Here is a 26,811-nt window from a genome sequence, read left to right as displayed (position 1 = left end):
TCAGTGTGCTCTTGATCTGAAGGATCATGTCCAGGCAGGTTTGGAATATCTCCAGAGAAACAGACTCTACAACCGCTCTGGGCAATCTGTGCCATTGTTCTCTCACCCTCACAGTCAAGGAGTTTTCCCTCAAATTCAGATGGAATTTTCTGTGCTTCACTTTGTAGGTGATGCCACTTACCCTCTAGCTGGCCACCAGTGAAAAGAGTGTACCCCCCTCCCTTTGACACCCTCCTGTCACACATTTGTACGCACCGATGGGATCCCATCTCAGCCTTCTCCGCAGGCTCAACAGCTCCAGCTCTCTCAGCCTCTCTTAACAGGAGAGATGCTTCAGTCCCCTCATTATCTTTGTAGCCCCACATTGGACTCTGTCCAGTAGCTTCATGTCTCTCTTGTAATGGGGAGCCCAGCACTGGGCACAGGACTCCAGATGTGGCCTCCCCAGGGCTGAGTAGAGGATGGGAACACCTCCCTCAACCTGCTGGCAACACGCTTCCTGATGCACCTCAGGAGACCACTGGCCCTCTTGGCCACAGGGGCACATTGCTGGCTCATGCTCAGGCTGTAGTCTACTAACACACTCATGTCCCTCTCTTCAAAGCTGCTTTCCAACCTTGGGATCTTCAGGGTATGTTCTGCCTAGCAGCACCTTTGGCCTCAGGCCAGCAGTTTGCAGGAGGGTAGGCAGGCTTCATGAGGGCAAATTTGAGTCAGAGATGGCCTCCAAGAGAGAAGACATCTTTGAGCAGAGTGAAAATGCAGGTCACCTTATGGCAGCTCTCCTGCATCTGAGCAGCTTCAGGGACAGGACCAACTTGGAGCCCAGCTGGCTGGCTGCTCTACAACAGCTCTGCCAGAAAATGAGCCTTGCCAAGTCGATGTTTGTAAACATCTGGTAGGCGCGGCTGCAGCAGGCACATGGCACTGCTGCTGGCTGGAGAGTCCTGTTGTCTGTGCTTTTGATGGACGGCACCAGGAATTAACAGGCACATGGCTGTGAGGGAGACCGTGAGCTCTGCTCTCTTCTGAGGCCCTGGCAGGCCAGCAAGAGCTGCCGGGGCAGCAGCAGGCACTGCCTGTGGAGCTAGGCATGTCTCAGCAGCGGGCAGGGACACGGAGGCTGTCAGGGATTACAGCAGGTCTGTGGAATCCCTGGCTCCCTTAGCGAAGAACGTTAACCTTGAAAAGATTAGAGTGTATTCATGAGATAGGGAATTCACACAGAGACAGCAGAAAATTATTAACAAGTTTAAGGAGATTTTAGCCACAGAGCAGAAACTGGCCAAGCTAAGAATCATCCAGTCATTAGCTGTTGTTCTCACCAATAAGCAGCAGCCACGACAAAGAAAGCTCTGTATAAATGTACTAGGAGAACAATAAAGCGTAGTTTGTGTTACATCTACCCCAGTTGTTTGTGGTTTTGGCTGCCACAACTGTGACAACTGGTGACTCCAACATGATAATAAGTGGACCGCCTGGCGACTGACGGTGGTGTTGGAGCCTGGCATAGCTTGAGAGCAACGGGGCAGCTGCCTGGTCCGGACCCATGATTTGACTCCTTGTGAAGGAGAGCTGCTGGGAATGGGATTGACACATCTCAAAGGTGCTAATGGGACCGACACCTCTCGAAGGTCTCTCCGCCGAGAGTGGAAATATGGAGACATAGGGCAAAACCTGACAAAGCAGGAAGCCCTAGTCTTATCTACTTGGAAATCTTTGCTTGTTCACAGAGGTATCAAAGTTACTGACTATGCGTTATGCCGCCTGCTGCTCTGGTGCTGAGGACAGGGGTTTGAAGCCACCTCTGCTGTCACATTCAGTGTGAGCTCTTGGCAGAAGGTAGATAAGCTGTGGGATGCCCTTTCTAAAGGCTTTAAAGAGGTAGAGGGTTTACCTGCTACTTGGCGGCTGCCGTGGGAGACTTTGGAGGGTTGGAAAGCCGAGCATGACCAGGAGAGCATGCTGGTGATGCCAGAAAGTACCCCTCTGTTGTGGGAAGACAGAGAGGACCAGGAGAAGCGCCCTTCTCCCGTAGAGTCTGGTAAGGAGCAAATGGACGCTTTGCAGTCCTCCACGGGCGCCTCCGGGTCATCACAACATGAAACCAACTCAAGTCATAAGTACACCTCGCCCAATGAGCAGGTAAAGATGTGGCGATGGGGGAAGTCTCCCAGTGAGTTTTTGCCCCCTCTTTATAAGACACCTGCACAGTACTTAGCTGAGCGGGAGGCTTCAAATAAACCTGTGTTTTCCTCCGTTCCTCCTGGGGGTGAGGAGAAGGAAAATGATGAAGAAATCCCCAGTAAAAACTTTATACCACCCCCCCTTCCCCAAGACTCCTCAGACAAGGAGGAGGGGGTGGTTTCTATTGTTCGTCCTTCTGTGAAAGAGACTATGGGGGATTCTCAATGTCGGACCTTGAGATTAGCAGCTGAACCACAGACTCTCCCCCCCACCATGGTAACTATGTTGCCGCGACAGCCTGGTAAATTCTGGAATCAGGTTAGAAAAAAGGAAGCCGAAGTGAGGCAACGGGATTTGTTAGATAGGATCAGTTACCCCTCAGAGGCCTACACTCAAGTTGTCACTTGTGGCTTGGGAGATTTTCCTGTGTTTAAAGTGGCCTCCAACTCAGGAAGAAGGGATGAACATAGTATGGTTGCCTGGAAAGTAGTGCAAGACTTGCAGACATATACATAGAAATATGGTATCAACTCTCCGGAGGTAATGCGGCTGATCCGAATTATTAATGTGGATCTTTTAGCCCCGCATGATATATCCCATCTTGCTCAGATTCTGTTCCAGCCTGTACAGAATCAAGTGTTTATGGCACACTGGAGGAGGTTAGCTGAGCGGACTGCACTAGATAACATGCAATTGCCGCAAGGAGATCCACAGCGGGGAGTTGGGGCTGACGCTTTGACAGGAATGGGCCTTTTTGCTAACCCTGATCTTCAGGCTCAATGGGACCCTAGTGTTCTTGAATAGGTGCAACGTTTAGGTATGTCAGCTCTGATACAAACTATGGAACTGGCCTCACTTCGTCCTAAATATACAACAGTTAAGCAAGGGGTTAAAGAGCCATTCTTACAATTTGTGGAAAGGATTGCTACATCATTGGAAAAACTAGTAGAGGATGATGACTTGAGACAGAGACTGAGCACTCAGCTAGCTAAGGATAATGCTAATGAAGAATGTCAGAAAATAATTGAAGCAATACCAGGGAACCCAACCGTTCCTGAAATGGTAGCAGCCTGTTCAAAAGTGGGAACTGTAACGCATAAAATGACTGTTCTAGCTGCAGTTCTTCATTCCAATCCCAAGTGCTTTGGGTGCGGTCAGGAGGGGCATATCAAGGCTGCTTGCTCGTCTCAGAGTGCAGCTGCTAAACAAAAAGGCAAAGCGGCAGGGCATTTTGCCAAGCCTGTGGAAAATACTTGTAATCAATGTGGCAGGATAGGGCATTTTGCCAGACACTGTTGATCTAAATTCCATATTAATGGCTATTCTTTGACAGGAAAAGAAGAAACAAGCGTGGGGAGGCGCGCGGGGACCCAAGTACCTCACACAGCGATTCCATGCATGGGAGCACCTTTGATGGCTTATCCCTCTGCGACCGTCTCGCAGGGAAAACCCGTGGATCAGCAGGCATGGATGTATCTACCACCGACACAGTAACTCTGTCAACTACAGATATTGTTAAAGTGCCTCTGGATGCAAAGGGGCCTATAGGTCAAGGACTCAGTGCATTATTAATTGGATGGTCTAGCAGTATTTTAAGTGGATTAATTGTTCATGTAGGTGTTATTGATTCGGATTATACTGGGCAAGTTTGTGCTATGATGTCTACTCCCTATCCCCCAGTAACCATTCCCAAAGGTACCCGTGTCGCTCAACTTTTGCCTTTTTTGAGTTGTGTTCCTCACACAGAACTTAAGGAATGACGAGAGGGAGGCTTTGATTCTACGGGTCCACCTCAAATTTTCTGGTCGCAAACTGTATCAGCGCAGAGGCCACAAATGACATGCACTGTCTCCAACAAAGGCTATTCACCATCAACGTTGAAGATTACAGGTTTATTGGACACTGGGGCTGGTGTGACTATTATCTCTCAACATTCCTGGCCATCGTCTTGGCCCATTGTGAACACTGGGATGGGTGTAGTAGGGCTGAGAGGATCCACTCAGTGGGGTTTGTCTCTTGTACCTGTCCTGATTACCAATCCTGAAGGGCAAATAGCAACGATCAAACCATACATAACCTCTGCACCCCTGAACTTGTGGGGAAGAGATTGTTTAGGACAATGGGGGATTAGGATTACGACGGATTTTTGATGGGGGCCACTGCGTTGCAGGGTGTTCATCGATCCACACTTGCTTTAACCTGGTTAACTGACAGGCCTGTGTGGGTGGATCAGTGGCCCCTAGCAGAGGAAAGGTTACAAGCCCTGCAAGAATTGGTGCCAGAACAGCTTGTGACTGGGCACATTGAACCCTCTCACAGTCCTTGGAATACCCCTGTATTTGTGATTAAGAAGAAATCGGGCAAATGGCGACTTTTACATGACCTACGACAGGTAAATGCTGCCATGGCCACCATGGGAGCTTTACAGCCCGGCCTTCCTGCACCCTCAATGATCCCTATGGCCTGGGATATTGTGGTAATAGACCTGAAGGACTGTTTCTTTACCATTCCATTAGCACTCCAGGATAGGGAAAAATTTGCTTTTACTGTATTACCTATAAACCATTCTGAGTCAGCCACAAGATATCCATGGAAGGTGTTACCTCAAGGTATGAAAAATTTGCCAACAATTTGCCAATGGTTTGTTGCTCAAGCTTTATCTCCTTTATCTCACCGTTACATGGATGACATTTTGCTTGCAGCCCAGAAAAGGGAGCAGCTGAATGATCTAGAAGAGATAGTTAGACAATCCTTACAGCATTTTGGCTTGGTTATAGCACCAGAGAAGGTGCGAAGAACTGAGCCCTGGAATTATTTAGGGCTTACAGTCACTACCCGACGAGTGACGCCCAAACCCATCGAACTTAGTGTTAATGTTCAAACATCTACTGATGTCCAAAAATTGATGGGGTCGCTGAATTGGATTAGACCCTATCTTGGTCTCACAAATTCCCAGCTGCAGCCCTTACTGGAACTGCTCCAGCATTCTGTTAATCCTTCTGAACCTAGGACTTTGAGTCCTGCAGCGGTTCAAACAATCCAGCAGGTGGAGTCGTCATTTCAAACTAAATTTGTATCCCACATTGACCCATTACAGATAGTTCAGTTGTTTGTCCTCATTGATCGGACAACTCCTTTTGGTGTCTTGGTGCAATGGAACCCTGAATGGACAGATCCTTTACATTTTCTGGAATGGCTGTTTTTACCTTTTCAACCTCGAAAGACTGCTCCAGGATTGTTTGAACTTCTAGCAGACCTTATTATGAAGTCTCGTAAAAGATGTGTAGAACTGACAGGAAGGGATCTGTATTGCATTGTTGTCCCAATACAAATGTGGTATTTTGAATGGTGCTTAGCCAACAAGTATGAAGTTCAAGCAGCTATGGCTGATTTTCATGGGCAGATCTCTTATCATTTGCCCTCACATCCGCTTATTAAGCTTTTTCGGGAAATTATGGTGGGTCAAAAGGACTCAAGCCAAATGGGGCCAGTTGATGGATGCACTGTTTTTACAGATGGATCTGGAAAGACTGGTAAAGCTGCTGTGGTATGGCACGACAACCAAGAATGGCATGACAAGGTAATCTTGCAAGAAGGATTACCTCAAATATTGGAGCTGCGAGCTATGGCCATAGCTTTTCAAATGTTTCTCCAACCTGTGAATATTGTTACGCACTCTGCTTATGTTGCCAATCTAGTTGCACGGCTAGATAAGATGGTTCTGTCTTTTATTGATCAACATTGATTGTTTTCGGTGCTCTTAGACCTATGGTCTGCAATACAACAGAGACCCGAACCCTATTTTATACTACATATTTGCAGTCATACTGCATTACCTGGTTTCTTTGCTGAGGGTAATGGAAGGGCTGATGCCCTTGTGCCTGCTGTGGCCTTGGGTCCGCTCCCTAACAAACACCTGCAGGCTTTATTATCTCATCGTTTTTTTCACCAGGGCAGCTCGGCGCTGAGTCGACAATTTGCCTTGACGCAATCCACGGCACGATCTATAGTTGCTGCCTGCCCTGATTGTCAAGTACAGCAGACACCTGTTTTCTATGGAGTTAACCCGAGAGGCCTACAAGCGTTACAATTGTGGCAAACGGATGTCACCCATATCTCTGAATTTGGGCGGCTTCGATTTATCCGTGTTTCTGTTGACACATTTTCCTACGCTGCTTGTGCTACAGCTCAAGCAGAGGAGAAATCTTTACACATAATTCAGCATTTTCAACATGCCTTTGCAACTCTCGGTATTCCTCAAACAGTAAAACTGACAATGGTCCTGCCTATGTTTCGAAAAAGGTGCAGAGTTTCTAAATCAATGGGGTGTTCACCGCATAACTGGGATTCCCCATTCCCCTACAGGCCAAGCCATTGTTGAACGCTTACATGGCACTCTAAAGCACCTCGTGCAAAAACAAAAAGGGGGAATGCAGGGGGAGTCCCCACAGGCAAGACTAGATAAAGCTGTATATGTGCTTAACTTTCTTTCCTTCCCTAACAACTCTACTCTATCACCCATTTTTTCGCATTTTTCTTCTTTGACTACAACAGAAAAGGTACCACAGGGGGTACCGGTGCAAGTTCGTGATCTGGTTACTGGCCAATGGTCTGGGGCACACGAGCTCATAACTTGGGGAAGGGGATATGCTTGTGTCTCCACAGAGAGTGGACCGCGATGGGTTGCAGCACGGTGCATGCGACCTGCATTGCAGTCGCTGCCCTCCTCGTCCTTGGAAGTTATGGAGGAGGAGATTGGCGTCCAGCCCCTCCCCAAGAAACTAGCAGCAACATCTGGATAACCCTAGCCAATGCCATCAATCAATCAAAGCACCAAACACCTGGCTACCAGCGATCCTCAATCCCTTTTCTATGTGTCTGGTGGGAGTTCCAACGGAGGAGCCGATTGGTGGTGGGTATCTGCGCGAGCTGAATACAAGGGCTTCAACTGCTGCATAATATGCTGGCAATGGATCAATGAGGCCAGAGATCCAGACTCGGGGCGAGGGTAAAGACTACAGTTGCTCTAGCTGATGGAGTACACAAGTTGCAAGTGGATGATGGATGGGAGTGGTTAAATAAGTTGTTTGGCAACCAGGGTCTGTCTGGGTGGTTACTATCTCTAGTGAAAACAGGTTTGCTGATTTTAGGAATTATTGTAATTGTGTTATTAATGGTACCTTGTTTGATCGGTCTGCTGCAAAGGGCCCTGCAGTAAACTGTTAATGCCTTTTTTGCAGTACAAATACAAAAAGGGGGAATTGCCAGGGATTGCAGCTGGTCTGTGAAATCCCTGGCTTCCTTAGCAGAGAGCATTAACCTTGAAAAGATTAGAGTGTATCTATGAGACAGGGAGTTCACACAGAGACAGCAGAAAGTTATTAATAAGTTTAAGGAGGTTTGGTCACGGAGCAGAAACTGGCCAAGCTAAAAATCATCCAATCATAACTCTGTCACTAGCTATTGTCCTTTGTAGTCCTTACCAATAAGCAGCAGCCATGACGAGGAGAGCTCGGTGTATATAATGTACTTGGAACACAATAAAGTGTAGTTTGTGTTGCATCTACCCCAGTTGTTTGTGTTTTTGGACACCACGACTGCGACAAGGAGGACTCTGCAGGGAGGATGCAGCTGTCGCAGGGAAGGCAGACTGGAAAGCGATTCATGTCACCCTCTGTGATATACCAGGAGCAGTGTTCCGATGTGCACCTGGACACAAGTGGTAGCTTTGGAATTGCTCCATATTCCCTCCAACCACTTGCCACATCTGCACTTCCCTGGAGGACTAAATGTCCAATAGTGAGCCCTGGGAGGACAAGTCCTCTACAAGATTGGCAGGGAACCATTCAGAGAAGATGCTGGGGCCATCTACTAGGCCTCAGACCATCCTCCTCCCATGGAGATTCTCAAGCAGAGTCTATCAGAAGAGAGTTTCTACCCAGGCTTTTTTTCTTATTATTTTATTTTTATTTATTTATTTATTTATTTATTTTTCATGAACAGTGAAGAGAAACTGCCCCAGGAAACTCCTCCCAGATACAGCCGGACATAGCAAACACCTCCAGCACTAGCCCTTCCCCAAGATCCTGGTGATGGGTGACTTTTGAATGTGACCAGCTCTGTCTGCCTGCTGGGAATAGCACCTGTATGGAGGAAATGGCCAGCCTTGCCTGGACTCTGTCTGGGCCCAGATACCAGCAGACTGTGGAGCGTGACCTTCTGCTAACTCCAGGGAGACAGGACCAGGACTGGGCAGGGCACTAGTGCAGGTTGCTGGGCTGGAAGTCCTATGATAAGGGTCACTAAGGGCTCTCATGGGAACCAGGGTGAGGAGGTGTTTCCCTAACCTTGATCATGCCTTGTCCTGTGTGGTGTCTGCACAGTGGGGTCATATGCAGGGCAGCAGAGCTGGGCCAGTGAAGGAACGAGGGGCAGATGGGAGCCATGACAATCCAGAAGCTCCTAATGGTTGTGGAAGAGACTCACTGCTGCCTGGGGTGTTTGAGATCTCTCAGGGGCTGCAGCTACTGGCATAGCCTGTCAACACTCCCAGACCCAGGACAAATGGTTGGTGCCAAGCACCTCAGCTGACGTTTCCTCTCTTGTGTCACTACTCTCCTTCAGGTTGACTCTTCCCTTGTCATGCTTCTGCCCACTACCAAAACAGACTCCATCATCTCTGAAACATCCTTCAAGACATCACATTGGTCACTGTACTAGTCTTGATTGGTTGTTTCCTGCTAACTTTCCTGTGGCTGTCTGCCCTTCAGAACTGACTCCCTTGGTCCATCCCATGGAAAATATCCAAGCTATCCCTCCACCATGAGGATGTCCTGCTCCTCATCTTCCCTGGTGGTCTCTCCTGAAGAAATTGTACTCCGCCATTGAAGGATCCCAGTCATGTGACAGATACACCATATCTCAGTTATTCCAACAATGTGACATTCCTGGGACAGTTTGTACATCTCCATTGGCATCTGTCTGCACCCTAGACTCTGTATGCTTGCATGCATTTTGACCTCACCACCTCAGCTGAAGGTTTGTCACCAAGAAACATGTCACCAAGGACATGTATGTATGAAAGGATTCCTTGATTGCAAGTGGTGACATTCTGACATGGATGGCAGGTGGCAATGCAATACTGTGAAAGGTGATTGCTACTAAGAGAGGAAACCCTGCAGCCCCAGGCCCAGGAAGAAACAGAGCTGGGAGTGCAAAAAATTGCAGCAGAGGGGATGGCTGCCCAAGCTGTCTCTTTGGCATCATTGCCTTTGTTGCAGACTTCTTGAACCAATCTCCAGGAAGGACAGGTTACCAGTGAAGAAGTCTCTGGCCTGGGCACCCTGTGATCCAGCCACCCTGAAACCACCATTTGCCCGGTCCCTGTTCATATCATCTGATGAGGAAAGAAGACATTCAGGAGGAGGAGGTTTGTGAGTGCAGAGATTAGAGCAGACACCTTGGCATGATGTGCCTCCCATTTATGTATCAAGCTAGATGTAGATGGGATGAACTTCCTCTTCAGGCAATGGCGGAATTCGGTGGTTTGGGTACAGTTTGGAAACCCAGGATGCCCTGGGGCACTTGCCCACCCCAAAGAGTCATGCTTTTCCTTTAGGTCCCATACTGCGTCTGCCAGAGACAAGTGGTTGTGCTGGACACCAAAGGCATACGACATGACCTTGACAGCAGTTTTCTATGCCAGCAAATCAAGTGTCTGCACTGAATTACTAAAGCCTCTGGTTAATACTCGAATCTTAATATGCCTCAGCTTCAACAGTAGAGGGGCTCAAGTTGTAGTTAAAAATCTGGAGTCATGCCAGATGGCCAAGGCAATATCCAACTTTGCCCCTAACTCATGCTCTAGGATCATGCATGTCTCCCAGTTGCTCCATCAGAACAAGCAGACACAGAAAAATGCTTTGGATCATATCAGTATCTTCAATTGTCATCAAGCATTTGTGTGTGAGCAACTGAATTCTGTCTTCCATATCCAGTGATGGCAATGGGAGTTTAGACAAGGAGCGCACATGCAGCTTTGTTGTGCTTCAGATTTGGAGAGGGGAATCTCACCACCTGTGTGCTTTAGGCATTTACGGGAGTTTTCTGAATTCCACTAGACTCCAGCTGTTTTGAGACCAGCATGAAATACTCAGATTGACTCATTGCGTCAACATGTGAACCATGTGTCAATAACCTCCCTTCTTGTCTCATCTAGGGGTTCTGCCCAGTTAAGAGATGTGAATTGTATCTTCCACAGTGGGATATTTCCAACTTCATAGATAGTTGTCCCCTTATGAAATAAATTGCAATTTTGGAATCTGTCCCTCTGTACTCATTAGGAAAAGACAAAAGGTGATTAATTTTTGACTTGATGGAACATTTCCCAGGAGGAAGAAGCACAAGGGACAGAGTTCAGCTGGACCTCTGCTCCTGAGCAGGTCCAGGCTCCTGGAATGGAAGGAGCTTATGGCAACCAGGCAGCCCTGCCCAGAGACACTGTGTGCAGAAGCAGCTCCTGTGCCAAGAGCAGCAGGGCTCCAGGCACAGCCTGCTCCTGCAGACTGGAGAGGAGAGAAGGCAGAGAGAGGTGAACGGGAGTGTGGAATGAGAGGCCACAGGAGAAATCTTTGTGGGAGAAACCTTTACAGCCCTTGACATGGTAAGTCTCTGGCTGCAGGGCAAGGTTACTAAGGTTCCATGGAAAGGTCTTGAACCTATTCAGTCACACAATGGATTTGTAAGGATGGGTCTCCTGATTTCTGCTTTGTAGAGGAGTAGGAGATGCCTTAGCACAGGCATTCCCTGCTACACTGTCACAGGGACCGAGTATGCTCTTCCCTTCTTCCAGGGACTCTGCAGGGGTGTGAAGCCATGGTGTGCAGTCAGGGCAGTGACTGCTCTCTGGAGAGGTCAGTACTCATTACAGACCTACCCACTATTCTGTGAGGAGAAGCTCTGGGTGTGAGGGACAACCCCTGGCAGTGCAGGTTCCTTCTCCCGTCAAGCAGATGCTGCATGGGTCAGAGCCACTCACATCTCTAGCTCACCCTGGGAGCAGATATTACAAGAGGAAGGCCCAGGCAGTGAATATCTGAAAGGGAAGGAGCTTTTGTGTGTCTCTCCATTCAGTTCCATGCCCTTTGGGTAGGGTGAAATGGTATTTAATTTGCCAGGTTTCAGCAGAGGCTTGAGATTCCAAAACAACAAGGACAGGAAATTAGCAAATCCCCTCACCCACCTGTCAGCTTACAGACAGAACCAGAATCACCTTTCCAGACCCAGCAAGGTTTATTTTCTCACCTGCTTCTTGGCACTTGCCAACACAGAGGTGCCTTGGGCAGGGTCCTGCTCCCAGGAGGTGTCTGCAGTGCAGAGCTGAGCACCCCGTGGATGGGATGGGGCCTCTGAGCACAGGCAGGGCAGAGACATGGGGAACAGAGAAATAGTTCCCTGCAGGGACGACTCCAGGCAGCCGAGTCATGGTCAGTGGATAGGTGGAACCCACCACCTCCAACCCCTCTTCTCCTCTCCAGCAGCACAGAGCTCTGCTCTCCAGGTCGTGCCCAGGGCAAAAGTTGTCCCTGGGCAATTGGATGTCCAAGATAGGATACACTCCTGAACACCCCCTGCCCCTGCCTCCCTTGGCACAGCTATCATGGTGTTAAACCATGATCCCACCTGCCCATGCTGCCCTTGGACTGTCTGGGCAGGGAGTTTCTGAGGCAGTTCAGACACAAACAATGCATGTCTTGCCATGCAAACATGTCATTGACAGTGAGGTATCCAAGTCCCCTCTAATCTGTGGGGCTCTGCGCAGTGCAGTGTGGGGCTCTGGGAATGAGCCAACTCTCTCATCAGGACACCCTGTCCTTAGGACATCCCATGATCCTCCTGCTGTGTCTCACTGGGCTGCAAACTGCAGCCCTGCAGAAGAGCAGTGCTCCCCCATTGCAGGTGGTGTTGTCTAGGTGTCCTAGGGAGAAGTCCTCTAGATACTGAGGCCACAAAAATGCTGCTGGGAGATGGACGTACACAGTTGGCAGGAGCCCCAGGTTTTGCTGGCTCCAAAGGGAGGTCTGAGGCCTGCCTCACAGCCCCTCCAAAAGAGTGCTGATGGGCACACTGGAAGGGGATTCCTCTGTTCTCTATGGTGTCATTTTGTTTTGGGATAAGATAAGGGAAGTATCCTCCACCTCCCTGGTGGGAACACAGGGCAGATGGGTCAGGGCAGATGGAGAGGCCAGCTGTGCATCCTCAGCACTAAAGCCAGAGTGAATCCTTTTGCCTCTCTGCAATTACAGATGATCACCCTGAGTAGAGCAGGAATGCTGAGGATTTCTACCACCAGGAATCCTCTTCAGGAGAACAAAACAAAACAAACAAACAAAAAAATCCTTAAAGGTATTAATGAAGTGACCTTTTTTAGTAGTAGGAATGAAGGTGTTTGGAAATTCCATCAACATTTTAAGTGGATTAAATCTGTGTGGAATGAAGAATATAAATCTTAGTCATCCCTATTCCCTTGCGCACAGTGCTACAGTGCTGACTTCTCTGGAGCTCATGAACAGAGTCCTTGTTCCACGCTACAAACTCAGCCATCTCAACACAAAGGTGAAGCCTTGCAACTCTGTTATGACTCTGCTGCAATGGGCAGAGATAATGTGTGTGTGTTTGATAGGATTTTAAGAGAAAGATTTCCTCAGGGAAATCTATCCTAATCTTTCTGTATCCATTTTTGCTTGGACAGCTCCCAAAGTACAGAGGCAGCAAAATGCCCAACAGCACCTCCTTCAGTGAGTTCCTCCTCCTGGCATTTGCAGGCACATGGGAACTGTAGCTCTTGCACTTTTCGCTCTTCCTGGGCATCTACCTGGCTGCCCTCCTGGCCAACGGCCTCATCATCACAGCCATAGCCTGCAGCCGCCTCCTCCACACCCCCATGTACTTCTTCCTCCTCAACCTCTCCCTCCTTGACCTTGCATCCATCTCCACCACTGTTCCCAAATCTATGCACAATTCCCTCTGGAACACCAGAGACATTTCCTACTTAGGATGTGCTGCCCAGGTGTTTTTCTTCTTTTTCTTATATTCTGCAGAGTTTTCTCTCCTCACAGTCATGGCCTATGACCGCTACATTGCCATCTGCAGACCCCTGCACTACGGGACCATCATGGACGGCAGAGCTTGTGTCAAAATGGCAGCAGCTGCCTGGGCCAGTGGCTTTCTCAATGCTTTCCTGCACGCTGGGAACACATTCTCACTACCCCTTTGCCAAGGCAATGTGGTGGAGCAGTTCTTCTGTGAAATCCCCCAGATCCTCAAGCTCTCTTGCTCAGACTCCTACCTCAGCGAAATTGGGCTTCTTATGTTTAGTGGCTGTTTATCATTGGGATGTTTCATTTTCATTGTGGTGTCCTACATGCAGATCTTCGCTGCTGTGCTGAGGATCCTCTCTGAGCAGGGCCAGCACAAAGCCTTTTCCATGTGCTTCCCTCACCTGGCTGTGGTCTCCCTGTTTCTTTGCACCTCATTTGTTGCCTACTTGAAGCCCCCCTCCATCTTCTCCGCAGCTCTGGATCTGGTTGTGGCTGTTCTGTATGCGGTGGTGCCTCTAGCAGTGAATCCCCTCATTTACAGCGTGAGGAATAAAGACCTCAAGGTTGTCTTGAGGAAAGTGATTTCATGTAGATTTTTCAGTAGTGGTAATATTGCCTTTGGCCCCCCAAAATGATTTCTGGCTATGGTCCATACCAGGATTGAGCTTTGCTGTTGTTCCCTCTACTTTATTATTACTATCATTGGTTTTGTTATTATTATTTGCTATCATGTTGATACACAAATAATTGGATGCTCGCTTTTACTTAGCCTGCTGTGACACACCTTGTACAAAGTGTGTTGGAGCTGCCTCCACTGCAGTATCTTTCATATAGAGGGAGGAAATGACAAGATAAAACAAGGACAAGATGAAGTAAAGAATATTTCAAAAATAAATAAATAATTATGTTGGTTGAGCAGCACTGGGGCAAGGACTTGCAAAAATGCTCCTGGGTAAAGCACTCAGTGGCATGATCTACCTGTAAGGTAGCAGATCATGGTCCTGGAGATCTCCAGTGGTTCTTCACAAATAAAATCCACTAGGAGAAAGGGGCTGGAAGTTGGAGTCTTGATCAGAGGGCACAGTTGTTGTGCTCTTGTTGCTGACATTTGTACTGCCCGGTCAACCCTGTCCTCAGAATTACATGGTGAGTGAGGTCATCCTCAAAAGAGTCAAGGCAGTCCCATTCCTTAGTTAATAGGTTACAGGGCATCAGCAGGGCTGTACTGCCTGCAGGAAGAGAATCACTGCAGGGGGCATGAACAGACCCCACTCTGCCCTTCTTTGGAGAAAGGGAAAATGGAAACCCTTTGGTCCATGGGATTTATAGCACCTCATTAACCCTCTAAACTCTCCTCCTGATGTATAATCCCCAAAGAAGTTCTTTCGCAGGAGTATTTCTGATTTCTGACCCTATTTCTGACCCAGATGGAAGCAGCAGGTTGCAGTACAGGTCTCCAGTGGTCTCTACAACCTGAATTGTCCTGAAATCCAATGAACTAATGACCCATCTCAAGCGCAGGGCTAACATCTCCGGAACACAAGTCATGTGCTTTATGTAAGCATCTAAAAGAAGGTAGGCGAAAACCTTCTGCTCCCTGTTGACTACCAAGGCAGCCTGGTTAGCACTGTGTCAGGCATGACTACACTACCTCTGAAGTTCTTTGCAAACGCATTTAATCATGTAAAAGTCCATTGCCCGGCTACCCTTAGTGACGAGAGGAAAAGAGCAAGCTTTGGTGCTGTGTGCTTTCTCTTCTTCAGTAACTGGTGCCATTAAATAGATGTAGCCACAAGAACAGTCTAGTCTGCAGCGCAGTCTGTAAGGGCCTGGCCTTCTGTGGTTCCGATCAGAAATCACAGAATGGTTGAGGTTCGAAGGGACCTCTAGAGATCATCTAGTCCAATCCCCCTGATCCAGCAGAAACACCTGGAGCACGTGGCACAGGGTGACATTCAGGAGGGTTTTGAAGATCTCTGGAGAAGGAGATTCCACAACCTCTCTGGGCAGCCTGTTCCAAGGCTCTGTCACCATCATAGTAAAGAAGTTCCGCTTCATATAGAGATTAAACTTCCTATGTTTCAACTTACACCCATTACCTCTCATCCTGTCACTGGCCACCACGGAGAAGAGCCTGGCCCCATCCTCCCTACAATCACCCCTCAGGTACTTGAACATATTGATCAGATCTCCTCTCAGACTTATTTTCTCCAGAATAAACAGGCCCAGCTCACTTATTCTATCTTCATGCAATAGACACTCCAGTCCCTTAATCATCTGTATTGCTCTACACTGTACCTTCTCTAGAACCTCAATGTCCTTCTTGTACTGGGGGGCCCAGAACTGCACCCAGTACTCCAGGTGCAGCCTCACTAGAGCTGAGTAGAGGGGGAGGATCACCTCCCTCGACCTGCTGGCAACACTCCTCCTGATGCAGGCCAGGAAAGGCCTTCAGGTTCCCAGAAAGATAAAGAGAGCAAGGAAATCCTGATGATTCCTGGTAAGCCTCAGTGACAGAAACAACAGCCATAGTCTAGAGGATAAAGACCTCCATTCTTCTGGGGCCTTGGCAGTGCCTTTGGCCATCTCCACCACAGGCCAACCTATACCTGTTCCTGTGTCCCTGCCGACTGTAGATACCCAATCTGCTTCCCCACCAAGTTCTCACAACAGGTTCTTCTTCCCTTCATTGATGGCTTTTCCATCCTCAGTGGCTGTTTCTTGAAACACAAAGCCATGGCAGTGACAGACTTGCTCTGGGTGCCCTGTTGCCACACAGCACTTCAAATGATACTTCTTCATCCTATTGCCCAATCCGAGGTTCCCAAGCTGTATTTTGGGCCTGTTTCCTCTTTTCATGCTGCTTCCCTCTACCAAGGAAATTTCCTGGCAGCCCCACAATGTGGGGATGAATATAACCTTGTCTATCACAACAGAGTGGAACATGAGGAACTGAAGTGCCAGGGCCTGAACAACAGGCCCATGTTGAGCTTGACTTACAGATGAATACGGCACTGCTTTTGCAGCACACTCACCTATAGAATTGCTCATGCTAACCTGCATGGAGGCTTATTAAACTGTAACTTTTGTAGGCGCTCATGCAAGTGTTTTTGACCCTCCCATCCAAGATTTGGGCTCTGGTCAAGTCCTGGTTCCAGATGATAGGAAAAGTATGCCACACCAGATGTTACCTCTTCCAAAGAAAATGCAAGTTATCATGATTTGCTTATTTGGCTCTATAAAAGTTGGACCCTCTTGCAGCGACTTTGGAGACCTCACTTATAGGTGGACGCACCACGTAAGACCTCCCAGTTCCTAGGAAGGTTCTCCAAATTCTCTCTGCAACAGGGACTCCCCAGTGACTGTGGATCTGGATGATGGTAACTTATTTACGCAGCTGATGATGTATCTCTTAATCACTATTCTCTTTCTCGTATAGTAACGGTTAGGTGCATTACCTTGCTTATTTTGTCCGTTGTTAAAACCGAGCATGTATTAAGTTTATTGTTCTGCTGAATGTATCATTCAGTACTGCCTTAATATTAATAGTGAAACAAAATTGTTCTTTCCAGTTGTGTCTAGTTCTTTCTGTCACCCCATCCCATCAATTAGCAAAACAGGAGAAGAAGGGAGTTCCCTGATACCTGCTACTCATATGACTTATTCTGGGCTCCCTATGTCTATTCAGCTGCCTCTGGACTGGAAGGGGATTCAGATAACTCTCATGACTCCACAAATACATGGCAGATGCCTTTCCCTTTAACAAGCAAAGTGTGTACAACACAAGACACCAGCACACAAGCTCCTTCTCTAAGCTCCTAATAGAATCACTGGAGATGGAGTCACTTGTGCACACAAGAACACTTGGTGACACTGGAAGAGACAGGGGTGGTCCAAGGCATATGGCAGTGCATGCTTACTCTAATGGAGCAAATGTGATACCCGCATCCTTCTGCAGCTTCAGCTAGAGGACAGGTGGGGCATTTCCTCGGCCATCTCAAATAGCCCTGCATGCCTTCTGCCAGAGCCTGACATAATGCTCCATTTGATGTTCTGTTTTATTAGGATATTGTGGTGCCGATATCAAGTCCATGTGTGCTGAAGCCGCCCTCTGTGCTTTGCGGCGCCGCTACCCTCAGATATACAGAAGCCCTGAGAAACTGCAGCTTGATGTCTCTTCAATTAAAATAACAGCAAAAGATTTTTTCATGGCTGTGGAAAGAATTGTACCAGCTTCACAGAGGTCTGTGGATTTGCCCGGACAAGCATTATCACTCATTTTTAAACCACTACTTAATAAGACTTTTAAGAGAATTTTACGAGTCCTGCAGAGAGTATTTCCCCACGCAGAACTTGTCCTAAAGAAGGACCAGCAGCAAGGTAGGACAATGACATGTACAGCTGGTTAAAACTACTTGTTGTTTTAGCTATCGTCATTTCACCTCATATTAATTTAAGTATTTGTGGATCACACTATGCGATGTGTGAAATCACATGCATCAGATTTCCTGGCAGTATCCTGCTAGCTTTTCTGTGCAGAGACTTGCTAGGTTCACATTTATTGGTAGAACAGGCAGAAAGCCACAACACATGCAAGCAGAGATGCTAGGTGATCCACAATTGCTTCCCCTCTCTGTTCTCCGCTTCTACCTTCTCCTCCCTGAGTGATCCTGGAGGATCTTTATACAGAAGATGTGTTGATATACACACCCTGGCTTAGGAGTCGTGAGACAAAGGGCCGTTGGTGGCCATTACATTCACTTAATTCCCATACTTTTACTGGGGGACACAGATTCCAGACACACAGCCTCGTGGGTTGTGTGGGTGACTAACAAGTACAGGAGTTGTTGCTGATAATCACATTTCTTTGTTCCTGAGGCAAAAAAAGAGACATTTGGCCAATAAGGAAATATAACTTTTGCAAAATATAAGACTTAGGCGAGCTTTGTAGAGCCTTGTGCAACCTCTTTAGACTGTGGTAGGATCAAATCTTCAAAACCAGCACTTAGTGTGAGCCCATCCAAGGGAGAAATAGAAGATAAGTGGGTTTTGGGGCTGCTTTGGAAGCTGTATTAGAGTGAGAGACATGGAGACTATCCAGGCAAGTTAACAAACCCTTCTTGTCTTCCAGATGATATGAATGCTACTTTACAAAGCTATTTCATCTGTAGTGATGAGCAGTCACATTCAGCCTTTGAAGATGAGGAGACTTTTCCTGAAACGTCTTGTCGAAAGACGAAAACATCCCTTGACTTCAAGAGGTAAATGCCTGTCCTCTTTTAGGTTCAGAATCTTCAGCTTGCTGTGTCTTTGGAAAGAGATTATGCTGCTTGTGTCTTCTCTCAAGAGAAAATTGAAACAGAGCAAATTAACATTTATTTCTTTATTCATCACTATGTGTTTTAAGCTTGCTATTTTCTAATTTTGTTCTAGAAATGCTTCTCACCAGCCAACGTGTCACAGGCCAAGGCTCTTGCTCTCTGGAGAGCCAGACCGTGGGCAAAGCTCCCACTTGGCGCCTGGAGTCATACACGCTCTGGAAAAGTTTCCAGTTTATACCCTGGACCTGCCAGTTCTGTTTACTAGTGCCTCATCACCAGAGGAAATATGTGCACAGGTATCTTTTTTTTTTTTTTTTTCTTCTCTCTTTGATCTCGGGATTCACGGACTGTCTGTAAACTGCTCAAGTGAGGTAAGCGAAATTGTTAATGGAGGTGGTCTGCTTTTACTGTACTTTGTTACTGTATTATAACATTTTGACCTTTGATGAGAGATGGACACATAAGCAGAGATGTTCTATTGAGTCGTGCGGCTCTTTAGAAGTTAACTTACATGTAAGCAGTTTTGCAGTCAGGCAGCAATCTGGATCTCTGTCTGTGTAGCTCTGTCAAATATTGAGTCAAAGTAGAAATTTTACTCTACTTCTAATAAGTTTTGCATGGTGAGGTTTTTTTTTTTTTTTTTTTTTTTTTTTGGTACTTTGCCTTTATGCACTTCTATTTTATTAGGCCAGTTTGATGCGTAGTTATTTATGAGCAGCCTGTATGTAGGGAAATGCTGTGCTGGGAATCTGCACTGTGCTGGGAACCTGCACTGTGCTGAGAATCTACACCACCTGCGCCTTGCTGATAATGTACTGGGGAGTGTTAGTGAGTTGTCCTTGGTCGGCTGGGAATGGGGAGCTATGTGGGAAAGAGTAGTTAGCCACCTCTGGTAAACAACTTTGCAGAGCTGGGAAAGAGCCTATGTGGCCGGGACATAGCAACCTCCCTAGCAACCAATCGTAGCTAACCTGGATATCCCTCAGATGCATGTAGGTATAAATATATGCGCACTTCTGCTAATAAACGGAGCAAGACCTAACCTCATATTGAGTCCGTGTCTTGTAATCCGGCTCGGCTCCCAACATCTGGTGCCCGAACAGGGACCTGGCACAACGGTGCAGGTATTCGGGGAACCTGGCACAACGGTGCGGGAACGGTCGGCCTCAAAACATCGCCTTGAAGACGGTGACGGGAGGTCGGGGAGCCGAGAGGCGGCGGTGAGTGCATGCTAGCTGCACGCCGGGACCGGGCGCAAGGCGTAGGTCCAGGGGTGCTCAAAAGGGGGCCCCTCCGCGAAGACCGCCTTAACCATGGACTGGGAGGCGGCAACACAGCTGCTATTGCATATTCTCGCCAAGCGAGAGGCGGCTGTGAGTACGAAGAAACTCTATGAGTTGTTATGATGGGCACAAGAGACGGGACATCTGCAAACTCTGGAAATTATGATTAGTGCCACCGAGTGGCAGGAGATAGGGGGCTCTCTCTGTGACGCCACCATTGGGGGGCGAGAAGCCGGGACCCAGGACGAAAAGTCGGCGTTGGGGGGGCGAGAAGCCGGGACCCAGGTTGCACGTGCAAGAATAGAGCAAGAAGCTGTGGTACAGCTGCTGCAGGCGAAAAGAGAAGCAGCAGTGAGTATGAAAATGGAGCGAGAAGCTGCTGTGCAGCTGCTGCTGGACTTGTTAGCAAAGAGGGAGGCAGCAGTGAGCACGAAGAAGCTGTATGAGCTGATTAAATGGGCTAGAGACAAGGGACGCTTGCAAAGCCCCAAGCTGAAGCGAGGGGGTCCTGAGCCCCCCCATCACCCAAAGGACATCACAGGGCCACCGCCGGATCGTGAGCCTCCCGAAGCTGCGAGGAGTGTACCTGTAAAAGCCTTTGCGAGCACTTCAGGACCGGGACCGCCACGCCACCGAAAACCGCTGGTGTTCGGAAGATCCATCGCCAACCCCCCCGCCCGCGTCCTCGCCTGTACCTGTGGCACCTGCACCGTCTGTGTCCCTGCTTCCAGACCACCCCCGTCACGCCTGAAGAACGACCCGGCTGGATCCAGGACTTGTTAGATTGCCTTGAAAAAAGGAGAAGGGGGGCTGGGGAAGAGAAGGCGAATGATATCAAGGAGACTTATGTTGCTGAGGGCTTGACAACAGCCAGGAGGGAGGTGCAGAGGGATTTGATCTGTCTTTAAAAGTGGGGGTTGAAGAATTGTAATGCTTTAAGTGAGGACAGAAACCGTTATTAGGGCTATTGTTTCTATTTGCTATGTTCATCTCTATTATGTGTTGTATCCTTTGTATATTGATGCTGACACAAGGTATGGTTGAAAGGTATGGAAATTTGTATGATCTGTAGAGTCATAAAATTATTGTGCGAATTAGAATCCAAGACCTTGAGAAAGAAGATGTTTGCCTGCCCAGGCTGAGCGATAAGGAGCATGGAGGCAGCTGCTCAGCCAGGCTCACAGCCGACCTCCTCCGAAAGCAGTTGAAGGCGGCTGCTCGACTGGGCTTGTAGCCAACTTAACTGCAAACATCCTCTAAACTAATTTGAAGGTCAAACACCCCAGAGGAAGGGAGATGAGAAAGGCAGGACCCTCAGAGTGACGACTGGGACAATTTACTGGCATGCGCACTTGCGCACCCAGGAGGGAAGGTTATGTGACTGAAGGTGGAGTTTGTCCGCCCCCTGGTCTGCCTGCTGGCACGTACTGGCCCTATGTGGCAGGATGCACCGGGCATAAACAAGACAGAGCAGAGAGAAAGGAGGGGTGAGACTCCTAACACTGAGACCCACGTTGTCTCTGCGGGGACGCCCGCCGAGTTAGGAGCCTGTCAGCAACCCTCTAATCTGCCAACTCGAGAGAACGTTCAGTCTCAGTGTCCTGCCGACAAGTATTACCTCACGAGTAATTAGGCATACTTTGCTTCTTTAACGTGCTTTCACCTGAATAGCCGTAGCCACTTTGTTCTGTGTGATTATTGCCGAATCCCAAACCCATTCGCAACCTAATTGGCAACGAGGATGGGACTTGGCAATTGAGACAGTGGAACTCACTAGTGGAGTGCACAGCTACGTGAGGTCGTGCCACTGGATAGAAATTGTGTTTGTGCTGTTTGTGTGCGTGGTCTTTAGATCTTTATTGTGTAATATATATCAGCAGAGAGGGCTAAATAAGCACAACAAGAAAGTGCAGAATTTGAAAACGGGAAAGTCAGGAATAACTCTGACTACGGCGTCCCCCCCCACCTCCCCCGCCCACCCCCCCTCCCACTGCCAGTGGAGGACTGGGAGCCGCACTCTGACTTGTACCCTTGGCAAGAGAGGAAACCAAATTGAAGCTATGCAAACATAAATAGAAATGGAAATAGAGAACCTTCCAAAATTATTGGGACATCTTAATAATTGATTTAAAAGATTGTTTTTTCACCATACCATTGCATCCTGAGGACTATGACAGTGGAACATATGAACCAAACGCTGAAACACCAGCTACAAAAAATGAAAAATTGGCAAGAGCAGTATATGTTTTAAATTTTTGAGATTACCCCAGGACAGCCTAGTCCCTCTGATGGTCAAACACAGGGCTGGGCTAAAGGGATCCCTGACAGAAGTAAAGTCGGGTCCATGTAAGGTGATGCTGAGAAACTGGAACACGGGAAAATGGACGGGACCCTTGGGCTTAATAACCTGGGGAAAAGGGTATGCTTGTGTCGTTACAGATACTGGAACCAGATGGGTGCCAGCAAAATGGGTGAGACCTTGGCTGGAAGCAGACTCGCATACATCAAACGTACAGGCAAGCAGCTGGTACCCTAGCTGTGGAAAGTGTGAGACTGCAGAAGTGTTACTGTTATTATTAGCTGTATATTGTGGCTTTTAGGAGGTAATGTTGCTTTTAACGCTATTATAGGAGCTGATGCTACTTTTAATGCTAATGGATATGTTATGCTTCTTAGGCGTATTGTTAATTATACCCAAATTAAGAGTTGTTGGCTTTGTGGGACAGCAGATCAATTTGATGCACTGGTGTTAGGTATTCCTCAAAGCAACTGGACAGACCTGAATCCATATAGCCTACTCAATACATCATATCAGTGCACACAGGAGAATGTCGCAATGGAAGGAATGCTCTGAACTCCCAATACACTTCATGGACGTCTCCAATCCAATCTCGGTGTTTGCCCTCATCATGCAGTGGCAAAAGAAAAAAGGGGGAGAAGACTACCTTGCGGTTTTAGAATGGATCTTCTCAGTTCAACCGTGCAAGAGTGTGACCCCTCGGTTGGAAGCGGTGGCTCACATGGTCTGCCATGAGAGAACTCAGGTGCTGGCAGTCTCGGGGGGTCACAGGTACAACATGCAGTGCTTCAGAACAGAGCGGCCACCGACTTCCTCCTGCTAGCCCATGGGCAGGGCTGTGAAGACTTTGAAGGAATGTGCTGTACGGACCTGCAAGACCACTCTAAGGCAATCCACCAGCAAATCCAACAGCTGATGGAATACACCCAGGAGATACAGAAAGACGTGGGCTTCTTTGGACTGGATGGGTTTACTGGTGTATTGGGTATTGGTGGGTGGCTGAAATCCTTGCTTAAAACAGGTTTGATGCTTTGGATTATTATACTTTTAATCCTAGGTTTAGTCAGCTGTGCCTTTGCATGCTTAAGGCGAATGCTATCCTCCCTTACTCATAACGCCTGGTTAATGCAAAAGAAAAAAGGAGGACTTATAGAGGAATGGCTTGGAGATCGAGGACACCTTACAGCTCCAGGCGGTTGGTAAAACCTTGGCGATGAAATGATCGAGAGTCCCTGGGCTGCCCATCAGCAGATCAATAGACGGCTGACGCTGCTCAGCAAGACGTCGGACTCTTCGGCTGGGAAGATTTTGCAGACCAACATGGACTTGGGAATGCGTGCATGTATAAGTAAATCGCGGCTAATATTACTAGTTGTTTTATTGTTTATGCTTTGTAGTTTTTGGCTATGCTTCTGCATGTATTAGACAAAAGGTATTCTGCTTTTGCATGTATTAGACATAAGGTATTCTCACTTACCAGCAAGGCTTGATTAGTGCAAAAGAAAAAAGGGGGAATTGTAGGGAAATGCTGTGCTGGGAATCTGCACTGTGCTGGGAACCTGCACTGTGCTGAGAATCTGCACCACCTGCGCCTTGCTGATAATGTACTGGGGAGTGTTAGTGAGTTGTCCTTGGTCGGCTGGGAATGGGGAGCTATGTGGGAAAGTGTAGTTAGCCGACTCTGGTAAACAACTTTGCAGAGCTGGGAAAGAGCCTATGCGGCCGGGACATAGCAACCTCCCTAGCAACCAATCGTAGCTAACCTGGATATCCCTCAGATGCTTGTAGGTATAAATATATGCGCACTTCTGCTAATAAACGGAGCAAGACCTAACCTCATATTGAGTCCGTGTCTTGTAATCCGGCTCGGCTCCCAACACCTGTACTCCCTGGTTTGTTGCTCTTACCAAAGCTTTCATTTTACTAGTTTATCCGAGAAGTTCAGAGGACAGCACCAAGTATAATTTATGTTCCACAGATCGATGTATGGTGGGAAACAGCTGGCGTTGCCTTGAAAACTACCTTTACAAACGTTATTAGAGAACATTCCAGCATTTGCTCCAGTTTTGTTGCTTGCAACAGCAAACGTATCGTACATGGATCTCCAAGATGAGGTATTTCTATCAACACTTTTCCCAATTCTTTTATTCAGTTTCATTTTATGAATCCTTTAAGTAATACTGTCCTCCTTCAAGCAAATGGATCCTTTTATTACGAGGGCACCCTCCTGAATCATGTAATTTTGCTTAGACACAAAGCAGTGCTGAGAATGTTTGTCGCCGTTGTTTTGTAAGTCATGGGACTCGCTTCCACTTCAGCAGGAAACCTCAAAGGTGTGGGATGTCATCACTCTGTCAGTGCATCCTGTGGTGGTCCATTCCCTGAGCTTAAATTCTAGAGCTTTTCCTCAAATAAGATATTTTATTTGCCATCCTGACCTAAAAAAATCTAGCCTTGATCACCAGGAAGATAACATTTTTTTTTAATATTATTTTTCAGATCATTATTAAGCTTAATTTAAAAAATCCTCCTTCCGGCGTAATGATCTTGTGCCTGAAATGTCTTTCCTTCTCATGCCGTAGATACAAGAGTTGTTTATTGAAGATTATGGAGAAGTTTTCAATATCCCATTGCCTACTAAGGAAGAGAGAAAAAACTTTTTTGAGGACTTAATTTTAAATGAAGCTGCTAAACCTCCTGCATCTAGAAAGAAAGCAGGTGAGCCTATTCTGTAGATAAAAATTTGCTAACTGCATGTTAACAGCCTTACAGTATTTGTTTTGGTAGTGGGTTTCCTATCAGTAACTCTGTGTGTGCTCCTATTTGAGTGCTGCCGATGGAATAAACTTTTCTGGTTCCCTTAAGCTCGGCAGGCCCTGGAAGTGCTCCCGGTGGCGCTGCCGCCTGAACCTCGGGAACCACCACAGGGAGAAACGCAAGGGGCAGAGGAGCAGGAGGAGTAGTCCCTTGGTGCACTTAGCGTTTTCTTAAGGGATGTTACTCTCAGACTTGCTACTGACGGACGTTTCAAGGCTTTCACAAACACTGTTGATGCAGATGAGGTAAACTGGTCTGGGTCTGTAATACTGTACTATCTGGGTGTATTTTTAACTGCCCAGTGTTGGTGTGCTCTAGCGAAAGTCTTATCTTTAGCACTGCACTAAAAGGATTTATTTTTGGAGGAGCAAAAAGTGTTTTGTGTTTTATTTTGCTGACTCCCTGAGGCTCTTCAATGTCGTTTTTTTGAGTAGTCACTGAAAGCCCTGGTTTCCTCCTAGAAAGTCAGAGCAGCTACCACCACAGTTTGCCTGGGGAAAGACTTTGATATGTAGGTATGCTATAACTCTGAAAAAAACGGTCAGATTTCTTTGGGGCTGTTTGAATAAAGCCTAAAGCTCTTGCTACGTATTTGTTGGCTGTCAGTGGTTCCTCTGGGAACAGGAGAACAGCAGATGTTTGCAAAAAAAATGCAAGATTCCGCCTGCCATTTTGTCTCTGGCTCCCCAGTACAGGATCAGCCATAAATGACATGTGGTTTCATCTTTCCCCCAAAACTTCTAAGTCCCTCTTTTTCTCATTTAATTTACTGAAGAAGTCTGTTAGGATGGGGGCATATACTTCAGAGTTAGTTGCAATTTTAATACAGCTGTGTATCAGCAAGGGCCCTGTTCCTCTGGGCATCCCTCTTCTTTCCCTTCCAGGCTCTTGACATGTGAATAGTCTAAACAAATAGAGGTGTCCTCACCTAAACTAGCCTTGAGGCTCCTCTCATGCTCCCAGTAAAGACCAAATTAGCGCTGCTCCAGATATCTCCTCCTAAGGGAGATGCCTAGGGCAGCTACTTCCAAAAGGCAATTCCGACAGCCGATTTCTTGCTGCCCAGAGCAGAGCCTGTCTGGGGTGGCTCAATCAAATGTATTTACTGCGATGTTCTGAAGCTGAAGGAAGCAAATCCAGCTCTGCGTGTCTGTTCCCTTTGCTGTCCCACACATACATCCCAGCTTCCTGCTGCTTTTCTTCTCCCTTCCAGTGTGTCTCTTCAAAGCCCTTTGAAAGAGCCCTTCCTTTTTCAAGCAGCTAAGTGGTTAATTCCACTATCTGCTCATAATGTCACAAATATTCAGGGTTTTTAAGAAGTCATTTATTTGAATTTATTAAAATAATGTGGGTAGATACTGTGTAAGTCTAATACAACCTCTGAACCCATCTATTTAATTTGTAGGTACCTGATTATATCACAGTTATTAAACAGCCAATGAACCTTTCAACAATTCTCTCTAAAATTGACTTGCACCAATATATAACTGCAGGAGATTTTCTGAAAGATACTGATCTAATCTGTAGCAGTGCCTTAGAATACAAGCCAGATAGAGAAGCTGGAGGTGAGGATAGCTCTTCATCCCTCATTTAGACAACAACATTTTAAAATGTATAGATTGAGAAGAGCTGTCTCTTTACAATGGACTTGGGATTAGCTCCCTTGAAACATCCACAGAGAGCATTTCTTGCCACTTTAAAAATTGGTGTACTGTTAAATTATTTAGAGACGAAATAATGTGCAACCGGTGCTAATGAAGATGTAGTGCCTCTGCCTTGATTATTAACTTTTATGTTCTTCTGCC

At 47.3% G+C, this 26,811-nt stretch overlaps 1 pseudogene; it reads left to right on the top strand.

Moving 5' to 3' along the window:
* Positions 1-1,962: 1,962 nt before the first annotated feature.
* On the top strand, positions 1,963-26,600 carry LOC148593166 (ATPase family AAA domain-containing protein 2-like; annotated as a pseudogene).
* Positions 26,601-26,811: the final 211 nt, after the last annotated feature.

Source organism: Tinamus guttatus, unplaced genomic scaffold (assembly GCF_059628265.1).
Source record: "Tinamus guttatus ecotype Peru unplaced genomic scaffold, ASM5962826v1 Tinamus_guttatus_pri_ptg000443l, whole genome shotgun sequence".
Classification (NCBI taxonomy): domain Eukaryota; kingdom Metazoa; phylum Chordata; class Aves; order Tinamiformes; family Tinamidae; genus Tinamus; species Tinamus guttatus.
The sequence above is the reverse complement of the archived record's forward strand: the minus strand, read 5'-3'. Positions and strand labels throughout refer to the sequence as shown.